Below are 19925 nucleotides of genomic sequence, written 5' to 3'. Positions count from 1 at the left end.
AAATAGAATATAATATTATCTTATTATATTAATCAAATTAATTCATCACGAACTCAGTGACTAGCAATGATCATATATCAATATAGAAGTCATAGATTAATTTTAAAGTGAGATTAATCGTAAAATTTTGTCACAGGACTTTTTCAAAGGCTTTGGTTAATCATAAAATTATTAATCAGATTAATCTATCATGAACTCCTTCAGTTGCACTGATCGATTATAAGCACCAGTGACAGCTATAGAATGAGATTAATCGCAAACTTTTTGAAAGATTATTATACTATATAAATTAGAAAAGAATAGAATATAGAATAGAATATATATTATATTAATCAGATTAATTTATCACGAACTCAGTGACTAGCAATGATCATGTATCAATATAGAATTCATAGATTCATTTTAAAGTGAGATTAATTTTAAAATTTTGTCACAGGTATTTTTCAAAGGTTTGGTTAATCATAAAATTATTAATCAGATTAGTTTATCATTAACTAACAATGATCGTTTATCAATGTAGAACTCATAGATTAATCTCAAAATTAGATCTATCGCAAAATTTGGCAACAGATTAATCTATCAAAGTCGTCTATTAATCGCATAATAATTGATATGATTCAACTAATATCAACCAGTTCACCGCCAATGATCATGTCTCAATGCCATTGACGGCGATAGATGTCTAATCTATTTTGACAGTCGAAGTAGATTAGATGTCTATCATCGCCAATGGCAACCAATACAATAAAAAAACAATTCTTTGTTTTTTTTGTTTTTTTCCCGTCATTTCCCGGTAAAATACCAAAATTACATTAAAAGAATAACTCTTAAATGTACATGTAACTCAATTTTGAGTATAATTAAAGACAAATCCTTCACTGCGAGGATGTTTTGTGGTCAAGGCCACACGGGCAGAAACTTTACATCAAAGCAAAAGTAAGGAGAAGGAGGAGAAGTGGACTCGGGATTAGAGGCCGGTGGTCCGGCGTCAGGTTTCAATCCAGCCCTCCCATTTTACGGGGGAGTCCGCTCACTGAAGCCGCTTTGTTTGGACCGGGAGGAGGAGGAAAAGGAGGAGAAGGCGGCCTTTTAAAGCCCGGCAGCCACGCCGCAGGAGTCAGAGTGGACTCCCCATCTCTCTGGATCTCTCACGTTTGGCAAAGCCGGCATGATGAACTCAAGGTTGGCAAACTCAAAATTTCAATCGAACTGAACTTTTGAATCTGATTTGCGTCTTTATGTGCAGGATTCCACCTTGGTGCGTTGGATTATTCCTCATTCTGAGTTGTTCAGCGGCTTTCCAGCTGGACGGTGAGTGAATCAATACTGGAAAGTTGATGTTGGCGTGAAATGGAGAGATGTCTTTAGTGTGTAGCTTGTTAAAGTTCTGGCAGTTTGTTATTTTGCATTTAAGTCAAAGGAAAGCATGTGTGATATTGACTTTAGCACGTGATTTTTTTTTGTTAGTCTTATGCACATTTCTTTTCCTAAATATGCTGACTCAGCGTTATTTGCAAATGGAAACCTCAGTGTGCAGCTATATAACAAGTACATGCAATCATATTACAACATTTTTGCTTATACGTTTTAGGAGAGGTCTAAAACCTATGGCTCAGGGGCCAATTGAGGTTTGCGGGTAGAGCGTTTACTCACCAAATGTTTTTTGCAGTCTTTTTTTGATTCATAAATTTTTTTTTATTTTTTATTTTTACAAGAAATTGGACAATAGTTACTGTTTTTTTTTAAATTGTATTTTAAACATTTTTTTGTATAAAAAAAATATGAAAATTAAAAAATACGTTTAAAGAGCAACTTTACTTTTTCTCAGTCTTTTCTTAAAAACAAAATAAAATGCATTTAATCATAAAACATTTCATATTGAATAAAAAAGTTTTTTTTTTAAATGATAACATTTTTTTACAAGAAATTTTACAATAGTTACTGTTTTTTCCATTTTATTTATTTATTTATTTAAATAAATAAAATATCAAAATTCGAAAATACGTTTAAAGAGCAACTTTACTTTTTCTGTCTTTTCTTAAAAATAAAATAAAATGCATTTAATAATAAAACATTTCACATTGAAGAAAAAGCAGCCTTTTTTTAATTGATTACATTTTTTTACAAGAAATTGTACAATAGTTACTGTTTTTTCCATTTTATTTTAAAATTTTTTTAAATAAATAAAATATCAAAATTCAAAAATACGTTTAAAGAGCAACTTTACTTTTTCTCAGTTTTTTCTTAAAAACAAAATAAAATGCTTACAATAATAAAACATTTAACATTGAAGAATTAATATATAAGAGAATATTTAAATCAATACATATTTTTGTGATGAGTCGACGAATTAGCTCATGTTGTCATTTAATTTAAGTAAAATTTATTTTAAACTTTAAATTAAATTACATTTAAATTTAATTTTCAAAAAATTTAATTTAATTTAAAAAATGCAATACATTTTTCAAAATAAAATACATTAACAAAAGAATAGTTTTTCCCCCATAAAAAAAAAATGAAAATAAATAAATAAATAAATTAAAAAAGACTTTGTTTTATGTTTCAAAGTAAAACAAATATAAAAAATATTCGTTAAAAAATAAATTAAAACACAATATTTAAATAAATACATGAGATGTATTATCTCCCATCCAAAGTGCGAATGACATTCCAGCGCATCACCTTTGGTTTCCGTGGTTACATCACAGCTCTGACGCTCGATTAGGCACACCTGCAAAATCCATCCCGGTTATCCGGCATGCGACAAAAGCAGCATTGTGCTGGTTGGTTACCTCTCCCGCGGTAATTGGGAGCTTTTAAACAGAGAGGGATTGTTTGTGGCCAAAGTAGAATAGCTTCTCATCCGGAGTGGCTCCGCGTTGTCATTCTTTCCAAAAGCTGCGTCCTGTCAGCATGGCCAGCATCATCAAAAAATGACTTCATCAGCTGAAAGGGAAGAATCTTCCTGGTCAAAATGGATTGGACGTCTACCGCCGTCAATGTCAGCCAATGACTTCAAAGACAATGCGATAATTTAAGAAATGGAAAAGTTCACAGACGGGAAGAGTTACGCTAAATAAACATCACATTCCGCTTGCCACCGTCGTGAGTTTATTTATGAGTTTTCCTCCACTTTTTTCCTGCGTCCAAATCAACTTCAAAGTGTGTTTTGAAAAGGAAACACATCAAAAGCCCCCCACGCAGGAAGTGACAATGGCGTGGAGTAGCCCGCGCGCTATCTAAATGCGAGCACGCAAATCTCAACGCACGTCATTCCAGAGGGAAAAACAGGATTAGCTAAATTTACTCGCACCAAAGAAGAGCTGGATATGCTTTAAAACGTGAGGACAAAACACGGAAATGGCGGAATCGCGTCACACCTTGCTTTGACTTTGAAGTTAGTAGTCATAGGAAGTTTTTTAAAGTAAACATTTGAGTAAAGTTAACTAAATGGTCTGTAGTTTGGCATAAAATGAGCTAAATGCTGGTCCGGTTTGGTCAACTTCATGTCAAATTAGTTACTGTTGTTAGCATTTAGCTTGTTAGCTTGGATGTTTCTACATTTTTAAGTAAAAGTATGCATCAAGGTGTAAATTTTTGGGCCGTTTGGCTTTAATTTCTGAACTTCATAACCCTGCCTTGTCAACCGCATGACTTTTCTATGATGGTTGTTAGCATTTAGCATGTTAGCTCAAACATTTCTAAACTTTTTGGGAATAATGTCAATTTGGCTTTAATTGTGATAGTTCCTGGTCTGGTTTGGTCGTTGCTAATTTATTATTGCTTTTAGCATTTAGCATGTTAGCTCGGGTATGTCCTGAGTTTTGAGGGCAAATTTGTCTCGATGGTGTCAATTTGTAGGCCGTCTGGTCTTAAATGCTGCACTTCCTAGCCTGGTCTGGTCAACCTCATGGCCAAATTGTTATTTTTTTCACATTTAGCATGTTAACTCACAAATGTCTACGTTTTAGGGGGAAATTTGTCTTCATTGTGTCAATTTTTAGGCCGTGTGGCCTTAATTGCTGCACTTCCTAGCATGGTTTGGTCGACCTCATGGTTTATTTGTGATTGTTTTTAGTATTTAGCGTGTTAGCTCAGATGTCTACGTTTGGGGGGGAAATTTGTCTTCATGGTGTCAATTTTTAGGCCGTCTGGCCTGAATTGCTGCACTTTCTAGCCTGGTTTGGTCAACCTCATGTTTTATTTGTGATTGTTTTTAGCATTTAGCATGTTAGCTCAGATGTCTACTTTTTTGGGGGAAATTTGTCTTCATGGTGTCAATTTTTAGGCCGTCTGGCCTGAATGGCTGCACTTTCTAGCCTATTCTGATCATTCTCATGGCTTATTTGTGATTGTTTTTAGCAGTTAGCATGTTAGCTCACACTTTTCTAACCTTTTCATAAAATGTGATTATTGTGTGTGTTATTTTGGAGTTAATGGCAGAAATTCCTGGTGTTCCTCATGGTTTATCCAATATTCTTGATAGCATTTAGCATGCTAGAGCCGACGTTTCTCTGCTTTGAAAGACATCCAATACACGTTTGGTGTTTGTCTCTCTCTTCATAGCTTATTTTTGACTGGTTTTAGCATCTAGCATGTGAGCTCAGGCATTCCTACTCTTTGTCAAGGCATCCCAAAATTGTTTGTTTTTTCTGGGAGCGCCTGGCATACTGGTGTCTAAAACGCCTGCAGCCCGCTCTTTCGGAAAAATTTGTTCAGTGTGGAAAATAAAGATGGAGCTGAAAACAAGCAGGTGACTGTTACGTTGTCATACCAGAAGGTCACAGAGCGTTGAGAAAGGGATGACTTCAGCATTCGGAAAGTCTCTCCTGGTTAAATCGGATTGGACGTTTCTCGCCGACAATGGCACCGCATCCTTAGCAAGCACTACTGACAAAGCAACTTTTCTGTTTGCTCAGCTGTTTTGCAGCTGCGTTGTTTTCCAAGCAGCAGCCCAATCAGCATCTGAAACCAAGGTTTGCTCTGATTGTTGGCTAGTAAACGCGAACAATTCACGTTCCGTCTTACAAGCTTGTTTAAATGAACAAAAGTTTACGCTCTGCAGGCCAAAAGCTGATAAGTAGGACCGTTGGCTTCCTTTGTATGTGTAAATATTTCTACTAGCTTGTTGTAGCATCAATTTTGTTGAAATGAACTGAATTAGGCGTTTGTACAAGCTAATTTGAAAGGTTTTTGGCTAGTTATTCTGTGTTAACGTCTAAGTTATGATCTTAAACAAAGCTGTGGATGTTTCCCTCTGGTTTTGGGGTCACCTTGTTAGGTTCTATGGTTCTGGCAACCAAAAAGAAACCCATTTTCATTCAGAAAACTTCTACAGTCAGACGTTCCAGGTCGCATCCTCGCATCAGGTGCTTTCGTTTTCTAGCATCAGCAGTTTGTTTGCAGGAGACAACCTGGAACCGATTGACATGTAAAACTTTTTAGGAACTCGGCCTATTAAAATATCGAGACACAAAGTACATAAACTCCAAGCAAAGTGTTTGCAAAGTTCTCGGTTAATCTGCGGAAGCGGGAAGTGACCCAACACTGTCCAAAATGGATCTGAATTAACTGACAGGCTGCCAACAGGTACTTGTTTGTGGAATTTTATGGTGGCTGGCAGACACATGTGACCTGCTCTGTTTTAGGAAGGAGAGAGGCTGTCGCTTCCAAATCTGGAAAGCTTTTACGGCCCGGAAAACACACACACGCAGCGGAAGCCATGCTTAAACTTCAACTTGTTAAGTTTTTTCCACCGTCTTGAACCTTACTTAATTAAAAATATTAAAACTGCCCTAGTAACTCCCTCTTCCAGTGTTTTTAGAAGATGTCTTAGTGTCTCAAACCCTGTTCTGAAGCTTTTTTGGATTGTTCTACCACATCAAACCTATGTAAATTTGGTTTGTTCACTTGGATTTGAAAAAGATCTTTCCTCAAGCATTTCCACACTAGTTGGAAGCAGATCATTGTTTTACCATCATGACATTAGAAACAAAATGGACAATGGCTCTAATCCACGACCGAGTAATTTGCGACTGCGTCCGTATCAAACTAATTACCTAAGCAGCAGTGAATTCGACGTGTTACAGTGCACTTTGGCTCCGTGTAGCTTTTAATTCCGCTTCCCGTAAGAGCTGTTAGAACAGCGGGGAACGTCAGATAAAGTGTGGAGCCGCCTCAGAAAGTTTTCCAGGGATTTCAGGCTGATCGGGACTCTCTGGAAGTGTCAGCATAGGAGTCTCGCTCGATGAGCCGAGCCAGAGCAGATGGTATCACTCAGAAGCGCCCCCCTCTTTCCATCTCCCCCCCCCCCCTGAAGGAGCAGTTTGGATAAGTTACACAAGTATCTCCAATGTGATGAACACAAACATGGGAAACCTGCAGCTGACTCCAAAGCTCTGGCGTTTATAGGGTGTTGTCATGGGTTGTTTTATGGTTCACTGATGATTACTTCGATGAAAGTTTCTGTTATGTTGCAGATGGTGACGTTTGAGTCACACCTCGGTACATTTGCTCAAGTAAAAATGTCCAATTTTTTTGTGCTTAAACTCATATCTCAGTCGGGGGTTTTCAGGCATACCCGGTGAAGACATACTACACTAAGCTATTTGGCCTTTGGCTCTCGCTAGTGCTGAACGTGCCAGCTCGTGTGAGCATGCTGAGAAGTCAAAAGTTGGCTAACATTGACCCCGTTTGACACATTTCACTCAACTGTCAACTGCTTCAGATGTTTTGACATGAGAGTTAGAGTATCGGATTTATATTGGACATATATGTCTGAAATGTTGATGTCTGGGGATATGCATTGGAGGAAAAGTCAAGCCCTGATCCTTCTTAAAATGATTTTTGGACGGAATGCAAGAATGCGCTTCTCGCACCGCAGAGCTCTACCCTCTCTCACTTCTTTACCTGTCCTACAGAAGGCCCTCATTGTGTCCCGAAAGCGCTCTGCTCTCAGGTCTGGATTTATCCGACTCTTAACTGTTGCAATGACTCAGCCTGAAAATCTCCTCAAGAAATAATTACAGGAGGTCCTTTTCTCTATAACAGTCCTGACATCCAGGTTTTGCTGTACAAAAATCCAGAAACCGTTCTTCCTGGTTCTGTAGATGCCCAGAATTATTGACAGTTAGCACATCCGAAAACAAAACCATTTCCCTCCAAGATCCCTGCGCAAGCTAACATTAGTACCTACTAAAACTAATGTCATGTTGCAGCTTGCTCATTGCTGTTCAATGGTATATAGGGCTGCTGCAAAGAATTATTTTGATAGACAGCTAATCACTAGGGTTGTTCCGATCATGTTTTTTTGCTCCCGATCCGATCCCGATCGTTTTAGTTTGAGTATCTGCCGATCCCGATATTTCCCGATCCGATTGCTTTTTTTTGCTCCCAATTCAATTCCAATCATTCCCGATTTTTTTTCCCCGATAATATATATTTTGGCAATGCATTAAGAAAAAAATGAATAAAACTCGGACAAATATATACATTCAACATACAGTACATAAGTACTGTATTTTTTTATTATGACAATAAATCCTCAAGATAGCATTTACATTATTAACATTCTTTCTGTGAGAGGGATCCACGGACAAAAGACTTGTGACTTTGTATATTGTGACTAAATATTTCCATCTAGTGTATTTGTTGAGCTTTCAGTAAATATACTGTAGCCATGCCCCAATGCATGATGGGAAGTGGAACCATGACTGTGCGTAGTGCAACCAATTGATATATCTTCTCTGCGTTGGGAAATAACTTAAGGTGTTAAGAAAAAGATCAATTGCTATCTTGCTTCCCCACATTGCTTCCCGCGATATTACTAATCATAAGGAGAGGGATTGTAAGGCTTTAGCCAATTCAAAAAAGGCTCCAAAGGCTGCCAAAATTCACTCTACTCATTTTACGCTGCCTTTTATCTCTCTATATAGGTAAAACGGCGCCATTACGGATTGAGCATGACAATGCATGAGTGGGTCGTGCAGCGCATGCTTTAATTGCATTAAATATTTTGACGTGATTCATTTTTAAAAAAATTAATTACTGCCGTTATCGGGATAAATTTGATAACCCTACCTTAAACCTAAACTAAAGACTCTGGATGAGTGTAACATATTATGTTTGTAACATTAAATACAATTAGAAAACGATTTAATTTAAAAATATATATATATTTAAAAAAAGGCATGGCCGATATTTTTTTGCCGATTCCGATACTTTGAAAATGACGTGATCGGACTCGATCGATCGGGACATCTCTCTACTAATCACTGATCATTTTTGCAAATGAGTCATATACAAATCATACAGTGGTATAAAAAGTATCTGAACCTTTTGGAATTTCTCACATTTCTGCATGAAATCACTATCAAATGTTATCTAATCTTTGTCAAAATCACGCAGATGAAAAAGCAGTGTCTGCTCTAACTAAAACCACCTCAACATTTATAGGTTTTCATATTTTAATGAGGATAGTGTGCAAACAATGACAGAAGGAGGGAAAATAAATAACATTTAACATTTTGTGGCCCCCCCCTTTTGCAGCAATAACTTTAATCAGACACTTCATCTAGCTGCAGTTCAGTCTGCCACATCCATCAGGACTAATCATGGCCCATTCTTCTCTACAAAACTGCTGTGGTTCAGTCAGATTCCTGGGACGTCTGGCATGAATCGCTGTCTTTAGGTCATGCCACAGCATCTCAATGGGGTTCAAGTCTGGACTTTGACTTAGTCACTCCAGAATGTGTATTTTGTTCTGAAACCATTCTGAGGTTGATTCACTTCTGTGTTTTGGATCATTATCTTGTTGCAGTATCCATCCTCTTTTTAGCTTCAGCTGTCTGACAGACGGCCTCCGGTTTTCTTGCAAAACATCCTTATAAACTTTTGAATTCATTCTTCCATTAATGATTGCAAGTTGTCCAGGCCCTGAGTAAGCAAAACAGCCCCAAACCATGATGCTCTCTCCACCATGCTTCACGGTGGGGATGAGGTGTTGATGTTGGTGAGCCTCCACATGTGATGTTGTGTGTTACTCCCAAACAATTCAACTTGGATTTCATCGGTCCGCAAAATATTTTGCCAAAACATCTGTGGAGTGTCCAAGTGTCTTTTTGCGAACATTAAACGAGCAACAATGTTTTTTTAGTCAGCAGTGGCTTGCTCCGTGGAGTCCTCCCATGAACACCATTCTTGGTAATTGTTTTACATATAGTTGATGTGTGCACATAGATATTGGACTGTTCCAATGATTTCCATAAGTTTTTAGCAGACACTGTAGGTTCTTTTTTACCTCTCTGAGTATTTTGCGCTGAACTCTTGGCGTCCTCTTTCGTGGACGGCCATTCCTTGGGAGAGAAGCAACAGTGCCAAACTCTCTTCATTTGTAGACAACTTGTCTGACTGTAGATTGATGAAGATCCAGACTTTTAGAGATGGTTTTATATCCTTTCCCAGCTTTATACAAATCAACAATCCTTGATCGCAGGTCTTCAGACAGATCTTTTGACTGAGCCATGATGCACATCAGACAATGCTTCTCATCAAGACAATTCTTACCAGGTGTGTTTTTTATAGTGGGCAGGGCAGCTTTAAACAACTCATCGGCGATTAGGCACACACCTGACTTAAATTGTTTGGTAAAAATTGGCTTCAATCGCTCTTTAAGTCTCTCCTTGGGCAGAAGGTTCACTTACTTATTTTTCCCCCTTCTGTCATTGTTTGCATACTATCCTCATTAAAATATGAAAACCTATACATGTCTGGGTGGTTTTAGTTAAAGCAGACACTGTTTTTACATTTGTGTGATTTTGACAAAGATCAGATCACATTTAATGGTAATTTTATGCAGAAATGTGAGAAATTCCGAAAGGTTCACATACTTTTTCATACAACTGTATAGTGTTTATATTACAACAATCAGGGAATAATTAGTTTCAGTGTTGTAAGTAGTAAAATGTTAATGTTACTTTCTGGTCAATGCAAAAACAGTTCATTTCTAGAGCACACCTGGTTTGTCTATAACCTTCAATGACGGCCAATTAGGTATATCCTTAAATCTCACAACTGAAGTATCGGTAGAATTTGCCTGACCTGAAAGTCTTTTGAGTCAGAACCAGGGCTGTCAAACGATTAAAAATTTTAATCGAGTTAATTACAGCTTAAAAATTAATTAATCGTAATTAATCGCAATTCAAACCATCTATAAAATATGCCATATTTTTCTGTAAATTAATGTTGGAATGGAAAGATAAGACACAAGATGGATATATACATACAACATACGGTACATAAGTACTGTATTTGTTTATTATAACAATAAATCAACAAGATGGCATTAACATTATTAACATTCTGTTAAAGCGATCCATGGATAGAAAGACTTGTAATTCTTAAAAGATAAATGTTAGTACAAGTTATAGAAATTTTGTATTAAAACCCTTCTTAATGTTTTCGTTTCAATAAAATTTGTAAAATTTTACATCAAAAAATAAACTAGTAGCCCGCCATTGTTGATGTCAATAATTACACAATGCTCATGAGGGCTGAAGCCCATTAAAACAGTCGCACCCAAGCGCCATCAGAGGGCGACAAAACTCCAAAAAACACAAGTAACAAGTGGACATTGCTCTGTGCTGTCATTTTAATCTGTTTGAGCGGGGCATGTGCGTTAATTGCGTCAAATATTTTATCGTGATTAATTTTAAAAAATTAATTACCGCCTGTTAACGCGATAATTTTGACAGCCCTAGTCAGAACACATTGCAAGTCTTTGTGTTTGCTGTGAACCCAACTGGGATCGCGTGCCTATGATCTCCTCCGCCTGTCGAGAAACTGCAATCTGTTCTTATATTTGAACGAACAGTGCTTTAACATTCCTTAATCTCTGTTTTTGCTCCTTTACATTTTCTTACCGCGACTCAGCACTTGATCGAACGCAAGCCGGGTGGCGAGCCCAGTCAGTCCGGCGCTCCTTTCGCTAATGTATTGATTAAGTAATCCACTGGGGCGATTCATCCAATTACTGGCATGCAGACGTTGGATCCCACAGGTTACGGAAAACAGGGTTGCGGTTAAGAGCTCAGTACCTTACTTGGGAGCTGTAATCAATTAGGAAAGAGAACTTGATCCCGGTGCTCTTTCATCCTTAAAACAAGTCCCTATATTAAAGGAACCTCTAATCCTCTTTCGTCTGAGTCAGTAGTTTTGTGCATGGTGACACATTTATGGCTTAAGAAAGGTCCCAGTGTATCTAAACGTTGTTTAACTTGGTCTTTAGCTAAGTTTTGGACTCCTTCGGGGTCGATTTGTTAGGTTGCAGCTAATTTCGCAATGCAAAGCTAGGAGTGTTACGACATTCTGCAATGTTTATTACAGTTATTGTAACTCTCTGTCTTTTGAATTTTATAATTGTGACATCATCTCTTAGCAGTCTTGTGCAGTTTCCAAGGGAATTGCACTTTTTGAGCAGCTTGGCTCTAAAGTGTATTATAGTTCTGGATATGAACTCATGAGTTAAATTGTCTGTTCACAAAATTTTGATACTGCATGGCCAATTGAAAACTAGTCTCTCCAGTCTTCTTTTTTCTGAATTCATCCAACACTTGATTAAAATTGCCACGTTATTCCGGCACTGGCCTGCAGTGGAATTTCCCTTCAAACATTTGGTGTCCAAGATTAATTTCCTCTCAGGACAACAAGGTCATATGGCATTATTACTGGTTCCCAACGCTCAATGAAGTCAGGCTTCAGGACAGCTCAGTTTACTGAAAACATGAACAACACGTCACAGTTGGCATTGTCGCGGATTCTTTCGCCTGATGTTCGATTTTCGCGCTGGCTTCGATGTGTGTGCTGGTGACCTGCTTTCCTGTAATGAATCTGCTTGAATTTATGTTAATGGCCACCAAATGTTGAAATGATCTCACAGCTAGCAATGTGCGTATCTTAACTCCTTCACTATCAGCCAATTTTAAGTGAGTTCATCACTAGTAAACATCCAGTCAGTCAAAGGCAGTGAAAATCTTAAGTCACCACTTTTAGCTGTTCACAACAATTACCGTTGACCCAATTGGACACATTTCACAGAACCGAGTAACCTTTTCCCCCTCTCCAGAATATTTGCATCTTTCCAAACGGGACTGAGACCAAGCATGTAAACAGGGGTTGCTAGCGAAACATCCACTCCAAAAGCGTCCATGTGTTGAATGAACATTGGGTGTGTTTTCTTCCTGACAACAAAAGGGCGTTCACCTAGCTTGATCTGGACCCATTCCTCATTGACTTGATCACACGGTGCCTGGTTGCGTTTCGGCGCAGGTGCGAGAGTGAACACCAGGACTGGAATTAGAGTGGCTGTGGCGTTCCTTGAAAATTTGAACGGGAACACTAAGCAGGCCTTTGTGTGTGTCCAGCTGTGTGGTCGTTACGTGATGTCACTGACTGAAGTGTGGGAATTTTGGATCAAGAATTTTGCTGGGTGTTCATTCGTCAGTGTATGGAGGGAATAGCAATAAGGCAATAAGCTCTTGTTAGTCCTGCAGTGGGAAAATACTGGTGTTACAGTAGTTGGACTGAAATAGCACACAAGAATAAGCTAATCAGTCAACACTTAACTCCAATTTAAGTCAGTTTAACTTTCTTTCAGCTCTAAAAGCCAATTGCTAATTCACTATGGTTTTGTATCGTTACTGAAAAGGCATTAAAATGACGTCACCGGTATAGGATTTCACAAAAAATCAATTACTTTTGACAGATAAAATAGGTTGTCATGTTTATCACTAGGTTTATGGGTAACTAGAGAAACTAGAATGAATTTTGGCAGCCTTTGGAGCCTTTTTTTAATTGGCTAAAGCCTTACAATCCCTCTCCCTACGATTAGAAATATCATGGGAAGCAATGTGGGGATTGATTTTTTTCTTAACACCTTATGTTATTTCCCAACGCAGAGAAGATATATCAATTGGTAGCACTACGCACAGTCATGGTTCCACTTCCCATCATGGATTTGGGCATGGCTACAGTATCATTTACTGAAAGCTCAACAAATACAATAGATGGCAATATTTAGTCATAATATACAAAGTCACAAGTCTTTCTATCCGTGGATCCCTCTCACAGAAAGAATGTTAATAATGTAAAGGCCATCTTGAGGATTTATTGTCATAATAAACAAATACAGTACTTATGTACTGTATGTTGAATGTATATATTCGTCCGAGTTTTATTCATTTTTTTCTTAATGCATTGCCAAAATGTATATGATCGGGAAAAATTATCGGGAATGATTGAAATTGAATCGCGAGCAAAAAAAAAGCAATCGGATCGGGAAATATCGGGATCGGCAGATACTCAAACTAAAACGATCGGGATCGGATCGGGAGCAAAAAAACATGATCGGAACAACCCTAGGGGTAACATTCGTTTGTTTGCCGCCAACCCTCCCACTTCAAATGGACTGGCACCGTTAATGGCAGCTAGTGAGTTAAGCATTGTCTGACCAACCACTGATAGCAATTATTTTACATTCAAGTGAGTATTTCGTATCGGGAGCCAAAAAATTATAACGAACAGAGTCAAACTCCTTCTCTTGACGTGGAAGTTGTGGTCCAATTAGGACATATGGCAGAAGTGCGCCTGACATCCTGCGATGGGGGTTCTTACGGGCCCGCGGGGGCTCTTACCGCGCGGTCATTCCCATTTACAGGAGCAGCCTTTGTGCCGCACTGCTGTAATAGCGCCGTTTTAATGCCTTCCAGATGTGCGCGGATAACCCGCCACAGGGGGGCGCTAGCTAGAGCGTGGCTAGCGACATCCCGCTAAGAAGAACCAGGTGCTTCTGTGTGCGCGTGTGTGTATCATCCAGTCTATCCCACTTTTGTTTATTGTGCAGGAAAAGGTGAGCGAGGCGGCGGTTTTTCCACGTGGATCCGTGTTATTTATAGGACGTGTTGTCAGACTCGAGGGAGTCGTAGAAAAGACACTTTCCAGCTAACGGAGCAGAAATGAGAGTGGGAAAAAAAATGCTATAAATCCAAATTAAGGCACAATGGAAAAGACAGAACACAGTATTATTGAAAAGAATGCCACGTGGTGCAAAAAAACATGGTATCGGTACACTATTGGCATCGGTGCAACACTACTATTTGATCTGTTTTTACATCTCGTCCTCAGGTCATGGCTCCCTGAATGAACTGGACCTGACCGAGCTGATCGGCGTCCCCCTCCCGTCGTCCGTCTCCTTCGTGACTGGTTTCCAGGGGTACCCCGCCTACAGCTTCGGACCTGACGCCAATGTGGGCCGCGTCACCAAGCACTTCATGCCGGACCCTTTCTACTACGACTTCGCTATTACCGTTACAGCCAAGCCCACCACGCGGCAGGGCGGCGTCCTCTTCGCCATCACAAACGCCTCCCAAAAGGTAACCTCATCTGGACTCCCGTTTCTCAACCACGCTAGCTAAATTTCCCGTCTTCCAGGTGGTCCAATTGGGCGTGGCTTTATCTGAGGTAGAGGATGGTTCTCAAAGAGTGATCTTCTACTACGCCGACTCTGTCACTGGAGCGAAAACCCAAGAAGCGGCTTCGTTTAAGATGGGCGACCTCACGGGAAGGTGGGCCCGGTTCACCTTGACGGTGCAGGGAGCTGAGGTAGGTCTCAAAACGGCTGCCGAATACGCAGACTGTACTTTCGTGACTTCAACTCAATTGTTTTTGGCCACACAGGTGCGTCTCTACATGGACTGCGAGGAGTACCACCGCGTGGCTTTCGCCAGGAGCCCCCAACCGCTCACCTTCGACGACAGCTCGGGTATCTTCGTAGGCAACGCCGGCGCCACCCGCCTGCCTCGCTTCGTGGTGAGTTCCCTCCATCGCCGTTGGACTCATGGCGTGATGAGTGAAAAGGCTTTTTTGCGTGCTGTAAGTCGTAAACGACTAGCGCCGAGAGTGATTCATGCTTTTGGACTGCGCTGTAGTCTAATCTAAAAATGTCACTCAGCTGTTTGTATAGAAGTACATCAAGCTAGATCTTCTACTTTGTGGCTTGTATCAGTAACTCAGATTTAGAATTTTGATGTTCTTTATCAAAGAACATTTTTTTGCCAGATGTGGGACACATCAGGAGTCGCTTTGAACATTCTGGCGCAAGATCGCAGCGACTACAGAAATAGCACGACGACGTATAGCGATGAATACAGAATTTTATGGTGAAATTGGGTGACATCACCCAGCAAAAAGTACAACTTTTCTTCCCCTCTGAGTTCTTATGTTCTCGGCTCATCTGTGTTGGTTTCCTGCTGTTCTCACCGGTGACTAAAAAGTCAGACTAACGAGACTCAGAATATTGCATCATGTCGTAAAATAAAGCAAACATACAGTGGGGCAAATAAGTATTTAGTCAACCACTAATTGTGCAAGTTCTCTTTGAAAATATTAGAGAGGCCTGTAATTCTCAACATGGGTAAACCTCAACCATGAGAGACAGAATGTGGAAAAAAAAAACAGAAAATCAAATTGTTTGAGTTTTAAAGAATTAATTTGCAAATCATGGTGGAAAATAAGGATTTGGTCAATACCAAAAGTTCATCTCAATACTTTGTTATGTACCCTTTGCTGGCAATAACAGAGGCCAAACGTTTTCTGTATTTCTTCACAAGCTTTTCACACGCTGTTGCTGGTATTTTGGCCCATTCCTCCATGCAGATCTCCTGTAGAGCAGTGATGTTTTGGGGCTGTCGCTGGGCAACACGGACTTCGAACTCCCTCCACAGATTTTCTATGGCGTTGAGATCTGGAGACTGGCTAGGCCTCTCCAGGACCTTGAAATGCTTCTTACGAAGCCACTCCTTTGTTGCCCTGGCTGTGTGTTTGGGATCATTGTCATGCTGAAAGACCCAGCCACGTCTCATCTTCAACGCCCTTGCTGATGGAAGGAGATTTTCACTCAAAATCTCTCAATACATGGCCCCATTCATTCTTTCTTTTACACAGATCAGTCGTCCTGGTCCCTTTGCAGAAAAACAGCCCCAAAGCATGATGTTTCCACCCTATGCTTCACAGTGGGTATGGTGTTCTTCGGATGCAATTCAGTTTTCTTTCTCCTCCAAACACGAGAACCAAAAAGTTCTATTTTGGTTTCATCTGACCATAACACATTCTCCCAGTCCTCTTCTGGATCATCCAAATGCTCTCTAGCGAACCGCAGACGGGCCTGGACGTGTACTGGCTTCGGCATGGGGACACGTCTGGCAGTGCAGGGTTTGAGTCCCTGGCGGCGCATTGTGTTACTGATAGTAGCCTTTGTTACTGTGGTCCCAGCTCTCTGTCGGTCATTAACAAGGTCCCCCCATGTGGTTCTGGGATTTTTGCTCACCGTTCTTGTTATCATTTTGACGCCACGGGGTGAGATCTTGCATGGAACCCCAGCTCGAGGGAGATTATCAGTGGCTTTGTATGTCTTCCATTTTCTAATAATTGCTCCCACAGTTGATTTCTTTACACCAAGCGTTTTACCTATTGCAGATTCAGTCTTCCCAGCCTGGTGCAAGTCTACAATTTTGTCTCTGATGTCCTTCGACAGCTCTTTGGTCTTGGCCATAGTTGAGTTTGGAGTGTGACTGACTGATTTTGTGGACAGGTGTCTTTTATACCGATAATGAGTTTAAAAAGGGGCCATTAGTACAGGTAACGAGTGGAGCCTCGTTGGACCTCGTTAGAGCTCGTTAGAAGAAGTTATACCTCTTTGACAGCCAGAAGTCTTGCTTGTTTGTAGGTGACCAAATACTTATTTTCAGCTGTAATTTGGAAATAAGTTATTTAAAAATCAAACAATGTTATTTTCTGTTTTTTTTCCCCTCATTCTCTCTCTCATGGTTGAGGTTTACCCATGTTGACAATTACAGGTAGTAGGAGAACTTGCCTAAATTGCTGGTTGACTAAATACTTATTTGCCCCACTGTAGTTCTCATCCCACAAAACAACAAAACTTTACTGTATTACAAAATAATGTGTATATAAACTACTGTTACTCTGATACTAAAACCATCCCACTTCAAACTGATTTGACGCCTCCTAGTAATAAATGCATTTAAATACACTCCCAGTACGTGGGAAATAAGCCACACAAGCGAAAAGTGCTAATGAGTGATGGAGTAGTTGATGACGTCATGTATTTTTTGTTTCCCTCAAGGGCTCCATCCAACAGCTGGTGCTCAAATCGGATCCCACGGCCCCCGACGACCAGTGCGAGGAGGACGCGCCTTATGTAAGAAGCACGAATACACATGCAGTTAGCACCACCTGTTGGCCAAAATGTGCAATCCAGCAACGAGTCCATTGCTCACTGCTTTGTGGGTTTTATCTTCAGTTTCTAATTATATGGGGCTTTGCTTTGCAAAGGCCCAGATAGTAAAATTCCACATTAAAATTCCACATTAATATAAAATATATTAGCATGTAATTCACATTTTGCACATATTCATATTATCATATTACAGGGCCCCTAAAGGGACATCGACAGGAATAAAATTACTCTTAGCAATCTGGTGCGCACCTGAAACTATCTGGTAAAATAAGCATTATATAGCATTTAAGCTAGCGGACTTTTGCTATGCAAGTTAGCCAATTATTGCATTGTTGCAATTGGCTAACTTGCATAATACAGGTCCGTTAGCGTAAATGCTACATATTGTTAATGTTTACAACAATTGGCTAACTTGCATAGCAAAAATTCACTCGCGTAAATGCCAAATAAGGCTAATGTTTACAACAACTGGCCCTTTTGGGGCTCCGAATCATATACTATTATTATGTCTGATTTTATTCTTCACCTGTAAAAAAAAATGTTGTTTTTTTAGTTCATCATTATATGGGGCTTTGCTATAGCAAAGGCCCAGATAGTAATTTTTTTTTTTTTTTTTTGGAATGGCATTTCTTTGGCGCGCCGCACAGCCCGAACGAGCGAATGACCCCGAAAAAGTTTTCCGTTCGCCCGTGTCCCCCCAAATGTCCCCAAATGACCTGATATGACCAGGACATGTCCCCCCAAATGACCTGATATGACCAGAACATGTCCCCCAAATGTCCCAAAATGACCTGATCTGACCAGGACATGTCCTCAAATGACCTTAAATGACCAGTACATGTCCCCCAAATGTCCCCAAATGACCTGATATGACCAGGACATGTCCCCCAAATGACATGATATGACCAGGACATGTCCCCCAAATGTCCCCAAATGACCTGATATGACCAGGTCATGTTCCCAAATGTCCCCAAATAACCTGATATCAACAGTACATGTCCCCCAAATCAACAGGAAGTGGCCAAGATATCAACAATACATGTCCCCCAAATGTCCCCAGATCAACCAGGGCGGGGCTAAGATCTTTATCTCCACACAGCAAAGCCCCATTGTAATTTCTCCAGAAATTGCGGTTTCTATATATTCATCATAATATACTTCAATCTTGAGGCAATTAAAAAAAATCATTACAAATTATTGTATCTTTAAAAAATATTTTAATTTCTACAGGCGTCCGGAAGTGGCGATGGCACTTACGAGGACACGGAGGGAAATGATGAAGTCAAGAAGGTTGTAGAAAAGAAGCCCTACAAAGAGGTACACATAAGTAGAAATGATTGAATTACCGTGTATCTGGACTATATGTCACACTTTTATTTCACAATTTGGGCCTGCAACTTATACTCAGGTGCGATTTATATGTTGATACCTATCCACGTTGGTGCAGATGTTCAATAGTGATACTGAAGATAAAGAATTGAATGGATTTGGCATTTGGGAATGAAATTGAGACTTTTGTTTATCGTTATCTGAATAACTGTTAATATGTTAACACATACCTATCCAAGCATTTTGTTTTGGGTTTCATTACTACTACAGTGTATAATGTTTGTGCTTGGTCCCTGATTAAATATAATGACCTCCCCAAAATGCGACTTATACGCCAGTGCGACTTATATTCCCAAAAATACGGTATGTGCTAAAAGGTCAAACTTATATTGAAAGTGTAGCTGGAAACCTTGATGACAATATGTTGCCATGACAACAAAGAGTGCTCATCCTTTATGGAGGACTCAAAATCTTATTCAGTTTTATTGCACTGTGTTCATAAAGCTTTTATTTATTGTAGCTTGTGAACCCAACATCCAGTAGCCCTGTCCAAGCCCCGCCCACTCAGAAGTCCAAACATTTCGATCAGGATGACAATGAAGATGGAGACGACATCGAAGAAGAAGCTTCCGGGCAGGAAATGCGGACGACCACACCTGCCGGTAAACAAAGTGTAAAGACAACACCAAGCATTTTCTCTATTTTTAAGCGTAACTACGACATTCTCACTCAGTTACAGTACCCCCAGCCGATGTATCAACAGCAGTTTACAAGTACGACCGGGATAGTTCTGTTCAGACGGGACAAAAAGGCGAGCAAGGCGAACCCGGTCCCCGCGGACCTCCCGGACCCATTGGTCCGGCGGGAGAAAGCTCGGAGACGCCCGCTGAGCCTGGACCCCGTGGCCCACCCGGACCTCAGGGCCCGCCAGGAGCACCGGGCAACGATGGACAACAAGTACGTGATTTTTCAGTGCTTATATTCAAGTCAAAACTGGTCAAAAACAATGAAATATTTTAAAAAGTGACACTTATTTCGTCTTACAGGGCACAAAAGGAGAAAATGGCACTCCTGTAAGTTAATGACATTATAATTAGGATTTGTTTTTTATGCGATATGCTAACTGATGAACATCATTTTGTTTTCAGGGCGCCACTGGACCTCCAGGATCTCCAGGCCTTCAAGGAGAGCCTGGAATCAAAGGGGAAAAGGTATATTAACTCTTTGGCTGCCAGTAATTATGAACAATGAAGTCACTCACAAAAGATTGTTGGCGTGTTTCCCAGTG

General features: G+C 40.0%; 1 pseudogene; it reads left to right on the top strand.

Annotated features, from left to right (window-relative positions):
- The first annotated feature begins 660 nt into the window (after positions 1-660).
- Positions 661-19925, top strand: part of LOC130908977 (collagen alpha-1(XVIII) chain-like) — a 38725-nt pseudogene continuing 19460 nt past the window's right edge.

This window comes from Corythoichthys intestinalis, chromosome 20 (assembly GCF_030265065.1).
Source record: "Corythoichthys intestinalis isolate RoL2023-P3 chromosome 20, ASM3026506v1, whole genome shotgun sequence".
NCBI lineage: Eukaryota > Metazoa > Chordata > Actinopteri > Syngnathiformes > Syngnathidae > Corythoichthys > Corythoichthys intestinalis.
This window is presented reverse-complemented; position numbering and strand designations above follow the sequence as displayed.